Raw genomic sequence first — 14,508 nt, forward strand, 5'->3', positions numbered from 1 at the left:
TGCTCTTTTTCTAGCTACATCAAATGGTGCGATAGTCTCTGTTGTAAGTAAGTACCACCTACCCTAAGTGTTTAACTTGAGGTGCAAGATTGCCTGTATAATCAAAGGGGAGAGATGGACATTTCTGCATAGCCATTCACAGACATTTAGGCAATTTCTATTATTTAGTTCAATGTCAGTTGTCTACTAAGTGTCCTGTCCAAATTCATGTCCTTAGTTTTGTTAACCCCTTCCTAATTTCTGTGACTAGATTGTTGGTGATGAGATTATCTAAGATTGGTCCCATGGCTGATCAGAGATGAACTTTTAGCAACCTCTTTTATCTGAATACTTTCTTTTCAGCATTACACTCGTGTTCCTTTTAAGGTATCTGTTACTTATCCAGCAACTCTTGTACAAATTACCAGCATTTGCTGCTTAACTAATAGTTTCCTGTGCTGGATTCAGTCAGATACTTCACTGAGTCCTGTGTGGACTTAATCTGAATAGTTTGTTGAAAAATTCACATGACTTATGGAAAGAAAGACTCAAGTTAGCTGGGCAGGGTCTAATTCTAGTAAATCCACATTGTGTTTTCTCCCATTTTCCAAGCACATTGAGGTTTATGGTGTCTTCTCTTCCATATTTGTCCTAAAACTTTGTATATTATTGAAGTCGGACTATAGGTCTGACTGGCTGGGCAGTTTGAGAAATTTCTCTCCTTTTCTTCCTCAAATACAAAACAATGTTGATCTGTTTTCCTTTAGCATGTGTCCTAGGATAGAGACTGTCTACTTCATTGCAAGATCTTTGGGGTTTTGCTTCTATTTCATTTTGGTAATTCTTGTTCTGTAATCCTTTTTTCCTTTAATCCACCCTACCCTTGACTGTATAGTCATTGTTTCTGTTGAAAAGTAAATCAAGTGTTAATTTAGTTACAGAGTTATACTTAGGGGATCTTTAATCGTAGTGTTATATACAATACATATGCAATGCACTTTCTTTTCTCTTTATTAATATATTTGATGAACATTTTAAGGAATTCCAAACTCTTAAGCTCTGTAATTCTCTGATTTTTTTTTTTTTAATGATCTTTTGCAGTAGAGAACTTAGATCTGTGTATCATTTCATTTGATTTAAAGTGAGTTAGCCCATGATCATTCAGATCAGATCTCACCTGATTTAACGGACCACAAATTTAAAACTCAACTGCAGCAGTATGGGTTCATTGGCTACTTGGTGAAGATACGCCCATCACTCATGTGGAAGCAGCCAGGACCAACAGCTATAAGCAGTATTTCTCTGTGTATGGGAAGTACAAGTCTTTCATACTACACTGTCCTGACATGTCTTTCTCCCTTGTAACAGTGTAGAGCTGTGCCTGTCTGTCACCTTATTTGGTGGCCCATAGAGAACCTGGGGTTGGGTGACCAATTCCATTTCTATACTATTAGAGCCCTCCTTTTCCAGACTGATTTTGATATCTTTTTTTCTTTAAGTCTATCACATCATTAATATGCAAAACTACTACAATGTCATAACCATTTCATTTTACCTGAATGCTTTAAAATACAGGCAAGTACCCTTTCAAAGCTGTGTTTTTGTCATGATTGCTAGTCTATCATGTCTGTGTTATTCCTTGGAGATCCATTTTATCATGATCTCTGTAGTTAGCATTAGTCATTTCAGTGCCCATACAGCATAGCATTTCTTGATACAGGAAGATTAATCTTATTTGCATACAATGAGTGATTCCTTAGGCTTTTCAACTGCAGCTACCTTGTCTGTTTTTTCTTAAGATTATTGCTGTAAAGATATTGAACAGCAGCTCAGGAGATTTAGGTTCAACTTATGGATTGGGTTTGTTTTCAAATGTTCATGTGCATCTTAGTTTTTCTGTGCCTCTTTGCCTGTTTCTCTCTGTCAGATCCAGGGCATATACTTATTAATGACTGGCAAGTACTCAAGTAATATGGTGGCAAATTCTGTGAAAATAGAATCAGAGAATCATATAATGGTTTAGGTTGGAAAGGACCTGAAGATCATCTAGTACCAATACGTTTTGATGATGAATGCTGTTAAGTCCCCGTAATGCAAAAATTATTTTAAAAGTAGAGAAAATACAAAGCCATTAGTGAATGATGATAGAAAAGTAAGACATACTGCAGAAAAAGACACTGAAAGAACTGTATTAAATGGAGGACTCGGGAGATTTACAGTTACAGACTATAAATAATTGCAGAGATAATAGTATAAATGAAAGAAGGGAATTGTCCACATTCTCAGAAGAAGGAAAGACATGATGCAGGGGCCTGAAGCTGAAACAGGAAAATCTCAAGTCATTAAGGAGGTGTTTCTTACAATGAGAATAATTGGATGGTGAACGAGAGGGCACAGCAGCATCACCACAGATGGGCAATCAAGGCTGTGGGCATTCGTGCAAAGTGAAGCTGGACAGATTAAGTGACGTAGATGAGCTTCTCCAGCTGCTACTCATTTCAAGAGTTTACAGAATCAGTTTGTTTCTCTACATCATCTTCCTAAAATCCCATATCCTTCTATGTCTGACAGTCACATTGTTCCAATGGGGTATCATACTGAAATTCATCTTTGCAGCTAGGATTATGAGTCCCAGTGGCTTCAGTGAGATAAGGGTCAATCTCATTGCATTTTCTGTTGAGATTAAGTGTGTTTTCTGCTCCGGTTTTCCGAGCATGTCCCATCTCTCTCTGACTGCTGTTTACTCAGCCCTTCGCGACTAGGTTCTCATTATTATCTCTATTGTTGTTTTCAAGTGCGCTGTTTATGTTATATGTAAACATAATGGGTGCTGGTGGCAAGTTGCCAAAGAACCCCCTTCAGTTAAGAAAGAGATGAAGTAAAAGATGTGTTTTGTTCTGATACTTCAGCTATAGGCAGTGGTTGAAGCCAGCATGTGAAAAAGGTTCAGTATGACCCTATTCTGTTTCTTCTTCCTGTGTGTGTCACTCAGTTTGTTGCTATGTTGGTGACACCATCTTTTTCTGACTAATTGCAGCAGGTGTATGCAGCTATGTGGTTTATGTAGGTTTTATTTGGGTTATTCAGAATAAAAAAAAAAAAAAAAGAGGATCATGGCCTACTTGTATTTGGCTTGGATATGGCAGAAACATGCACACAAAAAAATCCCCATGGGAAAATGCCTGTATTCTTTGTTCTCTCATGTTACAAGGTTTCTAAGTTCTCTTAATGTAAATAACGAAGAACAACCACCCCTATTTTATTTTTGGTGTTTTTGCTAGACAGTCATTTCTGTGACAGGAACAAAACCAGAAAATGCATGTTTCAACACGTGTGAGTTCCCAGAGTCTCACATGGCATGCGCTTGTCTACATGCTGTCCATGAGTGTCACCAAAGACTGGTACTTGATATTACCCTTGTTTGTCATGGTTGTTGCACTGCTCTGAATCAGTAACAAGCAAGGAGACTTCTCGCTTTTAACCTGAGAGTTAGCTCAGAGGTGGGGTAAGGCTCCAAATAAGCAGCCCCAGGGAAAAACTACAAAATGGGAACGTGACTGGCTTTAGTGCTGCATGCTGCTCTACAGCTGGAGCTGGAAGGCCCATCTGTAGGGTTAAGGTCAGAGCAGCATTCAGTCCTTTGTCAGCAGGCTGTTAGTGGCAGTGGGATCTGCTCTGTTTCTTATTTATTTTGCAGGGAGAGGGTTCTCTGATACGTACTTACGTGCTGTGCTCCGGAGGTATCAATAATTCAAGCTTTGTGACAGTTCTGTGAAAGAATTTATGCAGAGGAGCCTAAGGGATGGCCACAGGACTGGTTCAGCAGGAAGGCAATTGCCATGTTAAGCTGTCCTGGTTGTTTGTTTACCCACTTCTTGCTGCCTCACTGTGCCAGGAGTCCCTAGTGCTGCTTTATTTGTTTCCACTTCTGAAGGCAGTTATTGTCTCAGGTGGTGGTTTTGGATGAGTGATCCTCAGAAGCTGTGCATTTGAGGGGAGAAAGCCCTGGGGCTGAAAAACTGTAAGCACCCAAATCTTCTCAGACACTTCCCAGATGCTCAAACTGGAGCATCTTTGTGTTTCAGGGACCAACCCTTGACCCCGGGCAGTCAAGAGAAGAGTGGTGAATTTCTTCTGGAATATATTCAGCTGCAATGGCACTTTGTAACTGAGCTCATACCTGAGCTTTGCCTGGATCTGAGTTTTAATATTTCTAAGGAAATAGCGGTATGAGTATCTTCTATGTGGTTTCTGATGTGCTTTTTCCCATTAGTTCAATTTTAATCGAAATTCTTCAGTAAAGTCAATGTTTTATACATCTATGCTTAACATCAGGATACAGAATCTATATTTGGACCTTAAGCAGAAGCATCTTGCTGCTCAGACTGAAAGTTAAAGAGTTTTATGTGCCTAACTTCAGGCCTCTGGTTCAGTAAACATGCCTAGTTTTTGCTTTCCACCCCTGTGTAACTGAGCAGTAACAATTCTCAGAGCAGTATCTTGCCAAAGGCACGCCTGGCAGCTGCCTGGGTAAAGCTAGCTGCTGTGGTTCTGCTTTTAGTATGGATATAAATGAAGCAATAGACTTTCTTCCTAGGCTTCAATTTTGGCCAAGGATATTATATTATTTAGCTTTGTGTTAGCAGCTGTGGAAGTACTTATGTGGTCACTTTGCTAATTAGTTTCACTTTTATTTTTGAGTTTACTAATATTTCAGTCCATTACTTTATCGAAAAGCATTTGTAATATCCATTCATTGAAACATTCTATCTGTGTTGCTAACATATGTGGGTAAGTATGTATCTGCCTGTGTAGGGGAAGTATATAATATTCTCTGTGTGTTGTATAATTTAGAGGTGGATCATTCCAAGTAAAAAGAGAGCTTCAGAAAAGAAATATTTGTAAAGGTGCAGTGTAGCTGCTCCTTAGGAACCTAAAGTATAATGATGTCAATGGGCAGAGAATTGTCTTTCCATTGTGACAGTTAACTCTTACTGTTACAGTTTTCTAGCTGTTTTCATCATTGTTAAATATTATTATTCATTAATACTGATGATAGTAGTAAATAAAATCATAAAGTCTTCACCTATTTTTTTTTTTTACAGGTTCCAGTGAGACTCGTATCAGACTTGGGCGTGAGTGGAGACTGACATTAGCATCTGCCTTTGTAGGCTGGCATGTGGCTATGTGCAGCTGGAGGTTAAGTAGTTTAAGGGGGACCTACGGAAAAACTGGGCAAGAAAGGCACCTCCAGACTCACTAGGAAAGGCTCAGATGTTCCTATGTAGCTCTTGACAGATATTTGTGTAATGTGTTTTTCAAGCCATCCAACAATGAAGACTCCAGGCCTTTTTCTGCAACAGCAAGACATAGTTGACTCTTCAGTTTGTTATCTACAGTTTTTGTCCTGATATTTAAGATGCATTAAGCTTTACTGGGAGAAAGTTAACAGTATGCTAAGGATGCTACATTTGTGTTATGATTTGGACAAGAACAAGAGGCTGTGAGTGTATCTGCAAATTTAACTTACATAGATTTACTCATGGTTAAACAAGCCAGATGCTTAGAGCTTGTTTATCTGATGTATGAAGAAATTTTCAAGGGCACTTAGCAGAGGTGAAAACTTCAGTTACAGCTGTTCTGTGAGGCAGAAGCAGTCCTACAATTATGCACAAATTCAGCTTTTGAATTGATCCAAATGTCACTAGGCAAAATATCACACTAGAAGTCAAAGAATCCGGGTCCTGTGAATAAAATGATCAGTGTACACACTGCTGGCTGGACTCCTTGCACTTAAAAGTCAAGGTGCAGGCGGGTGATGAAATCTACCCTCTGCTAGCCAGAGGGCAGAAGGCAGAGAGTGGGATGGCAGCCAGCAGCTTGCTCTCTTTCCTTGTGTGCTCTGGCAGTGAGGCTGTCTCCACGCTTGCCCCATTCCAGCGTCTGACCCTGCTGCTGGGGAGTGAGCCAAACTCCTCCTAGGTTTCTGCCTGTGCCCTGTGTCTGTTTCCAAGGCAGAGTTTTCCATGAAATCATACTTCTGCGCTTGCAGATTACAGAGTAATAAAAGTCAAATGACAGCTACCCCAGTACTAGGGACCTCTGCAAACTCTAGATTATTATTTCACAGTGGTTGATCCATGTGGTAGCAGATAGAGTCTTATAGTATAATTGCCCACTACACTGGGTCACAGCTGGCACAGTATATGAACATCTCCCTTCTTAGTCCCACCTTTTCCAGGTAGTAGCTCCAGCAAGTTCATGTTGGAAGACAAGATTTCTGTCACTGAAACTAGCATCCCGAACTGTGTGTGCAGGGGCAATGTGGTAATACTGCATGCATGGCCAGATTCATTTCTGCATGAAGGTCTTCCCTGTTCTCTTTTCCAGTGGTAAGCCTCACACTTCCAGTTTGAAAGGCCAGACTAGGTAAGTTTTTATAGAGTTTACCTCACCAGAAAGATGCTTGAGATTGTTGTCTTCAGTGTTAATGTATGAACAAAGTATTTGTCTGAGCGCGTGCTGTTTAAAGTGTATCATTTCTTTATGCTCGTATTCATTAGATGACTTGATATAAAGGTGTACATTCTCCTTCCACCTAAATTCCCTGATTTGAATTGTTATCAGCAGCAGAATCGCATAGGTACATGGTAGGAGAACGGTAGCTCCACTATGACCTAACATTGTAATCTGAGTTTTAAAAAATACCTACATACTAACATCCAGCACAGTAGGATCGCTGAGTGTGTTTTTATAGTGCAGAAACAGTGATCTGCAATATTTTTTTAAAGGAATTTTTGTTTCAGTGTTATTTAGATTGCCATTTCTAAATGGTACAGCTTTTCAGTTGAATTAATGTTTTTCACCTGTACTGCTTAGCCAAGCTTTGTTTTATTTTGATTTTTTTAGTTGTTATTTAAATGTTTTAAAGTTTTAAAATCATATGATGTTGAAAACAGCTTGTTAATTAACAAATAGTTCCCCACTCTTGTTTCTTGAAACACTGAAGACACAAAAGAGCCTTAATTGACTCCTAATGGCCTAGATTAAGAATAATGGTGTAACTGCTATATCACAAGTTAAGCAGCTCACAGTCTGTAATGTATTTCCCACCACAGCAGGGATGGGAGATGGGATATTCTGTTACCTCAGCTTTATAGGTGGAGGGATCTCAAGGCATAAGAGATTAAACCTGCCACAGAGCAAGGAGTTCAGGCATCAGCAATTAAGACCCTTTCTTTTTGAGTGATACAGCTAGAACCCAATAAAGAGCTGGAGCATGTTCACATACGAACCAGATTAGCTGTAATGCATATTAAAACATGGCCACAAGCTATTTTTTGCTAATACAACATGCCGCATTGGTATAACCAAAGTTACATTCGTATGAATTTCCTACCATCAAATGCAGCAAAACTGCAAATCTTGCAAAAACAATAAAGCTGGCTTATGTGTACACTTAGGCCCAGCTCTTGCCCTCTTTGGAGGTTGTGGGAATCCCTCCGTTTATAGAGTGGGCTCTTCAGAGTTCTCAGATTTCACTCTGTTCCTGTTGAAGACATCTCCCACAGGCATATTTAAGTGAGTTAGGGTAAAGGTACCCAGGGGTAGTTTAAAGGATCAAGTTTAGGTTGCTTGTTTAACTCTCACTACAGGCACTTAAGTTCCTGAGTGACATAGGCAATTTAAGAAACACACCTTGCTCATTCTAATGAAAATCTGAATACTGGTCCTTGAGGCTGATCTCAGTTACACATACAGTGCGACAGGTGGTACTTGTTTCCATTCCCAGAGGGGAAAAATATTGATTATTTTTTGTTATTGGATTTTGCATAACTGAGCTGTTTCCCTTACTGCAGGCAAACTGCATTCAGCCATTAACTTCAGTTGCTTAACTGAATAATTTGAAAGTTTCTAATTTCATTCTACCACTTGATATCCTTAAATGTTTTTGGGTTTTTTTGTTTTGTTTTTTTTTTTTTGTACCAGTAGATTTTTTCTGGCTCTTTAAAGACACATCAATACTGGTACCTTTTACTAGAGTTTTGCTTTCACAGTGTCCAGCTTATGAATAATGCTTCCTAATTCAATTTTAAATAAACTAGTATGAATATTGAGAAGTCTGCAAGATATGAAATGATAAATAATGTAGGTAATTTCAAAAAGAAAGAAGCAACTGCTTGTAACTATGTATGACACTAAATAGGTCCTAGCACCATGTATTAAAGCTGGCTTCTTTTAACATTAGGTAGATGTTAGTAAGGCACAGAATTATTTCATTACTTAGACAAGTCTTTTAATTTCTTTTTGAGATATTACATGTGTTAGTTGTACATGCTCACTTCTTAAAGGAAAATTCAACATTTATCTAGGTGCAGGTATTTGCCAGACACACCTAAGTTGTCAGAATACTCGCCTAGCATACCTGGTGTGCCTATACCTCACTTGAAATGCTGCGGTTTGATTTCTACCTGACTCACAAAATAGTGGGCCTAATTCTTCCTTCCCCTCCTGTGCTGATTTTTATATTTCTCTTTACTACTGCAAGTACTCTCTAACATCTAATAACAGATCTCATTTTCTGCTCTGCACTTTGTATAGTCTATTATTTTTGTGTATAGAGTATGATCTTGCTTTTCAATTTGTTTTTTTCTACACTTCTTTTGCTTTCTGTTTGCATAACCTTACATATTTTCAGAGATACGGAGCAGTAGGGCATCCAGCTTTGTCAATAGACTTAGAGAGGAGAGAGAAGGAGAGAGGGAGAGAGTGAAAGAGTGGAGTTAATTTCCAATTGTATACACAAAACAAGTAATAAAAATACTTGCTTTTGTGTCATTGGTGGTGTGGTAAACAGCCTGGCTGAGGTACACAGTAAAAACTGGGTAAACCCAATAATGGCCAGGTTAAAAAATATATTAGCCCTTATTTGTGCTGAACTATGAATGAAGTGATGTGAACTAAACCACTCATTAACTATGCTATGTGGTCAAAATATTTATAGGTTTATTGACGTCTTAAAAAGTGTCGTGGGAAGGAGAAAAATAACTGTTACAGCTGAACCCAGGACAAAAGACAAGCTTAACCAAAGAGGATTTCTGTAGTACATAGGCGTCTTGAACATGAAAAATGGCCAAATTTAGCTTTGTAAGACGGCCAGTAACAAAACTGGAAGACACATACTGGTGTCTTGTATGCCTTTCAAAACCCAAGTAATTAGAGGAGTATTCCTCAAACCAAATGGAAATAGGTGGTTCCTGACAACAAGGGACAGCCAAATCGTTCCTAGGATTTATTAGAGATAAACAATGCCAGAAGATGACTGGATAGCTTGCATAATGCAAAAGGTTTCCATTGTCTCAGAATGGAAGATTAAGTGAAATACAGTGCATATACTTTGAAATCTAGAATAGAAGCTTTGCAGACATTCAGATCTTCTGGAGAGAAGTTGTAGCCTTCAGTCTGATGGTACTGTGAATATGACTACATGGTTGATTGCACTCATGCACAAATTCCTTGTGCCTCTGTGTTCAGCTGCCTGGACACAAGCTAGCTCCAGGTCAAAAGCATGTTTGTGAAGCCCAGCCCACATCGCTCTGCCTCTGAGCACGGCTTATTAGCTTGGGCACAGTGTCACCCTAACAAGGTCACAAGGGTTTTCAGTTTGGAGCTGGCTGGAGGCCCATTATATTGGTGTGCAGGCAAAAGGAGTTCATATCTGCTTGGTGTAGCTCATTTATGTGCATCCCATAAGAGCTTAGCAGACTCCCAGGACTGGATAAGCATCCCTTGTAACACTGAGGTTAAGAAAAGGCAATAACATGCTCTGGAGTTCTTTTAAACAAAATAGCTTTAATTGAGCAAGCCTGTAAACTACTTTTGGACTGAGTTATTGAAATAGTTTTAAAGGCCTTGCAAAGGAGCGTTGAAGGCTTTTACTTAAAAGCGTGTTAACACATGGTTAAGGTACTGCTATGCCAGCTTTGTCTAGCGTAGGGCTTGAGAGCACACCTGACCTGCAGGACAGTTTTACCCACTTGCAGCTCTGTGGGTACTTAACCAGTCGCAGTCCAGGCTGTTCCAAAGGGATGGCACCGTGCCTGCCACTGGGCTTGGCCACTCATCCCCATGGCTTCCCTTTCCAAGTATGAGTTTCGCACAGCTACGTAGAGAACTGGGCTGGTGGATCAACCTGACTAAAACCTAGTTGTACCACCATTGCTAGTTGAGCAGCTGCCTGGATCCAGCCTGCTGTATGGCCACGAGTGACAACACTATCATGAGAGGGCAGGTAGATGCAGGTAGGGAGAAGGGGGCGAGACCACTCCTCTCAGTGCAGCACTGATTTTCACTGTGCTGCCTCTACAATAATCCACACACTTACCACCCTTTGAATATGCCGGTATGGCTCAACATCAAATTATTAAGCCCCTCCTGAGGCACATCATAGCTCAGGTATTGTGGGCACTGCTTCTGAGTCCCAATCTGGTCCACACTGGATCCAGGCATTGATTTGCCACAAGTAGGAGCAACTGAAATCTAAGCTTAAGTACCACCACAATTTATCTTGATAATATCTGTGTGTTACTTTATATATATATGTATGTATGTGTGTGTATGTGTTATTTTACATATCTATGTAACATATATGTATATATGTATTTAATTTTGTGAAACAGATGGGGTTTTTTCCCCCCATGTTGTTTTTCCTGTGCTGAAATACTGAAAGCTGTATTACGTCCATCATACAAACCAAACCTCCAGTAACATGGTATCACAGAGTTAAATCTTTTGTATGGAAATGACCCAGATATGTTGGCAGGAGAGTTTTTTTCTCAGATCACCTTAAAAAAATTAAAAAGTTGAATGTATCAAAGAATGAACTTTCAAGATATGACATTACAGAAGAGGATGGAAGACTGACTAATGGGAAGCAGCTCCACATGTTCCAGTTTTCATGCCTCATCAGTGTCTATTCCGATAGCCTTGAACTTGGACAAATACTGATTGGTAGAAGTCTAATATGAGGAACTATAAAATAATTTGGTTTTGTTTGGAGGGATGATCTGTTAAAACAAGGCGCAGCCTTAATGACGAACTGTGATTATGGTATCTTAGTAGCTAGGAAAAAAAGTCTGTTCTCCAATGTAGTATAATCAGCTAAATATGACAAGCATTTTAGGCACAATTTATGGTTATTTTTAACAGTAACAGTAGTATTACACTACTGTGGAATAGCATTTAGTTCTTCAGTAAGTATCCCTTGAGGAGCAGAAGGCGAAGCAAGACTAGAATTCGCATAGTTTTAAGTTACACATTTTTCTATAAATAGAGTGCCGATTAAAATGAAAAAAAATAGAGCATCTATTAAATCTGCCATGGATTTCAGTGGGAACAGAAGTGGGTCATAGGTCTGCATAGAAACTGAAAAAGTAATGAAATTTAATGCATGGCAGTGCCAGCTCAATGCCCCAGATTCTCCATCAGGTTTTGTACTGTTCTTTTTCCACATAGATTTGAGTTCCTGCAGTGATTCTTGATCTAATAGTATTCATATTTGTAATATGTTTCAATAAAAAGACATGATTAGCCTTGTGTTCTGGATATTGGCTTGTCTCTGTGGGCAACTTTTTTCAGCCTTTGTTATTTATGTCTTACCCACAAGCATAGAAGTTGCATCGTAACCAACCCTCACTGACAAGAAGGTTACCTTATATCACTGCAGCATAGTAAAGGTGGCAAAAGATGCATTTAAATCCTGTCAAGTTATGTTTACAGCTTTTACATTATTAAGGTCCTTTATGTTGGCAGTGCAGTGTAGGAGGGCCATGGAGAGATGGGGGACTCATGCCTATGCCTGCATCAATGGAGGAGGAACAGGACTGGTGGCTGACCATGGCAGCTAAGATATAGAATAAACGAAGAGCCAGCTGTTAGGCTGACACGCATCAAATCCAGGCGATGTCTATTAGACAGCGAGCCAGCCTTCCACATTTTCCATGTGCTACACTCTGTCAGAGGCAACTTTTATAAAGCAAAACTCAATGACCAGTTCTGCACAGAGTGCAGTTCTGCTGCCCACTTGGCTGACTTATTGTCATTACACCTGGATCAATAATTCATCAATAAATATTTTGTGTTGCAACCAGAAGCACAGGTTCTGCTTCTTGTACATACAGACTACAAACAAAATAAAATGGATTAAGAGCTGAAACAATGACATATTCTCCACTATGAATATTGAATTTTGGATAAGATTATTGGGCATGAAAGCCTATTATGAAATTTGAAAATAGCCTAGTTTCTATAGAATTTTTTAGATCTACACAGTTCTGGTGATCACATACAGATATGACTGCTGTGGCAGCTTGGTACAAGAGGGCTCTGTATTACTAAAGTAAATTTAGGTTGCCAAAAGGCCTCACAGAAAAATCATTACATCTGAAGTAGTACCTAGGATATAATATTTTAAACAAAAAGATGTGAGTGGTGTTAAAAGGTTATGTTGCCTTGGAAGTATAAGGCCATATGGCTTGGCTTTCCAGATCAGATTATTGATCCCAGTCATCATTAGCAATTATAATCAATATTTTAATTTTGAAAGATAGCTTGTTGTCTGCATCTAACCAATTGTGCAACAGAGGTACATCACAGAGCAAATTCCTTCCATGAGTGATTGATCCATTTATACTAATATATGAGATTTTATTATCCTTATCTTGTTGCTTGTGTGAACAATTTGAAGTTTTCAATTTTCTTTTCTCTCTTCTGAATTACAGAGACATAACTGACTTAAACACATTGGTAGGAGAAAAGTAAGTTAACTGTAAACAAGCCTATCTTGAGTCCTGTTGTTCATATCTAGATATGAACAGAAACACCTCCTGACAAATATGGGGGGCCTGTTTCAGTTATATCTAATGCCACTAGAAGACTTTTCATCAATATGTGAAATCTTCCACCCAGCTCCTGGATTAGGCTGCATTCAACAGAGGAGCCAAGAGGCTAACAGAACATCGACACTCTCCCCAGCCCTTGTACGCACTCGTAAACATAAGAATATAAAATATTTTCTCATTTAGTTTTTAAGTTTGCAGTTCTCTTGTGTTTCGTTTGCTGCAGTCAATTTCTTAGTGATTTTTAATGGCTTAGAAGCTGTGGGTATTTTAGCAAGGTTCATCTATAGGCCAGTTGTACTGGACATTCCAGTTGATTTCTCTAACCACAGAAATGTAGTTGGCTAGGAAAACATGTGGAAAAGTAATAGTGAAAGCAATGCAATGGAAACTCTCCTTTGCATTTGAAGATGCAATGTGCTACCTGCTTGGCAGTGTGTAGCCTGTTATTTGATGGCTTAGCATAATTAAAGTCTGAAATGCTTCCATCTGCTGTATCTCATATTTCACATCTCTGGGATTTTGCAGTTTGCTGCAATGCAGCCTAGTCCCTTTACCTGCAGACTTTTTGTTGTCACACTGTGCACTGTGGCAGTGAAGAATCCTCTGCCTGCTCTCACAGAGTCTAGGGCTGGCATGACTCCTCTGCTATATGCAAAGTGATGACAATCTCCAATAACCCATATGTTTCAGAGGAGGGAAGAGTGTTTGCCCTCCTGGTTCAGGTTCCCACCAAAAGCCACATAGAAGCTTCCCAGGATCCCATTTGTCATCAAGTGAGAGACTTTTCTGTTGTACTGTAGGATCTAAAATATGTTCTTATGGCAGTCATATAATTTCTGTTAATCTAGCACCATCACGTAGTTGCATGTAGATGCAAAAGTCATATGCTATTTCAAGCTAGAACTTAGATCATTTCTGCAGGTGAATATGGCATCAGTACGCTGTGTACACAAGCTACTGAATTGACCAAAAGATGCAGCATGAAATTGTAGCCTCAGAAATGCCTTGCCATGCATCTGATGGGATCATAACTTTATTCATCACTATGGCTAGCAGAAGCTGGTGCAGCAAGGGAGTGCGCTCACTTTGAGATCACCTGCAGGGTGTGAGTACACACACAACCAACATTTGCAGAGTGCCACGAACAGTGATGTGCAGTTGCTTCTTGCAAAAATGACAGCAACCAACCTTCTGCTTTATGATGAACAGGTGGTAAGGTTTTGTAGCTCAATGTTTGTTAGTTTCCAAATTGAAGCATTAGAACTTTGCCTGCAAAAAGCACATTTTGCAGCTTTTTCCCAGAGTCTGGTGAGTATTTGAGCTGGGTATTTATCTGGAAACAGACTTCTTGCTTAGTAGTGTTCTTTGATATTTCTTGAGGAAATTTGTGTTAGAGACATTTAAAACCCAAAGCATTCAAGTGAGAGGCTTAACTTTTTCCTGTCTGAATGGGTAATTCAAGCATGCAAAGCCATGCATGTGCCTATAGTCACGAATCTTCCTGATCTGCTTTTAGAGCATCTTACTGGGAACAGGAGTGTGCAGGACTAAAGCTGATGTGTATTATGATAATATAAATAGTAAATACAGGAATAATCAGCAGCGAATGGGATTCTCACGCAGCTTTTAC

The 14,508-nt window shown here is 39.3% G+C and overlaps 1 long non-coding RNA gene across 1 annotated transcript in view; it reads left to right on the plus strand.

Annotated features, from left to right (window-relative positions):
* Positions 1-11,574, plus strand: part of LOC115600749 — a 14,594-nt gene extending 3,020 nt beyond the window's left edge. Inside the window, exon 2 of the long non-coding RNA XR_003989135.1 lies at positions 15-11,574. This is a non-coding gene — a long non-coding RNA (uncharacterized LOC115600749). The remainder of the gene's footprint in view (positions 1-14) is intronic.
* Positions 11,575-14,508: the final 2,934 nt, after the last annotated feature.

This window comes from Strigops habroptila, chromosome Z (genome assembly GCF_004027225.2).
Source record: "Strigops habroptila isolate Jane chromosome Z, bStrHab1.2.pri, whole genome shotgun sequence".
NCBI classification, from domain to species: domain Eukaryota; kingdom Metazoa; phylum Chordata; class Aves; order Psittaciformes; family Psittacidae; genus Strigops; species Strigops habroptila.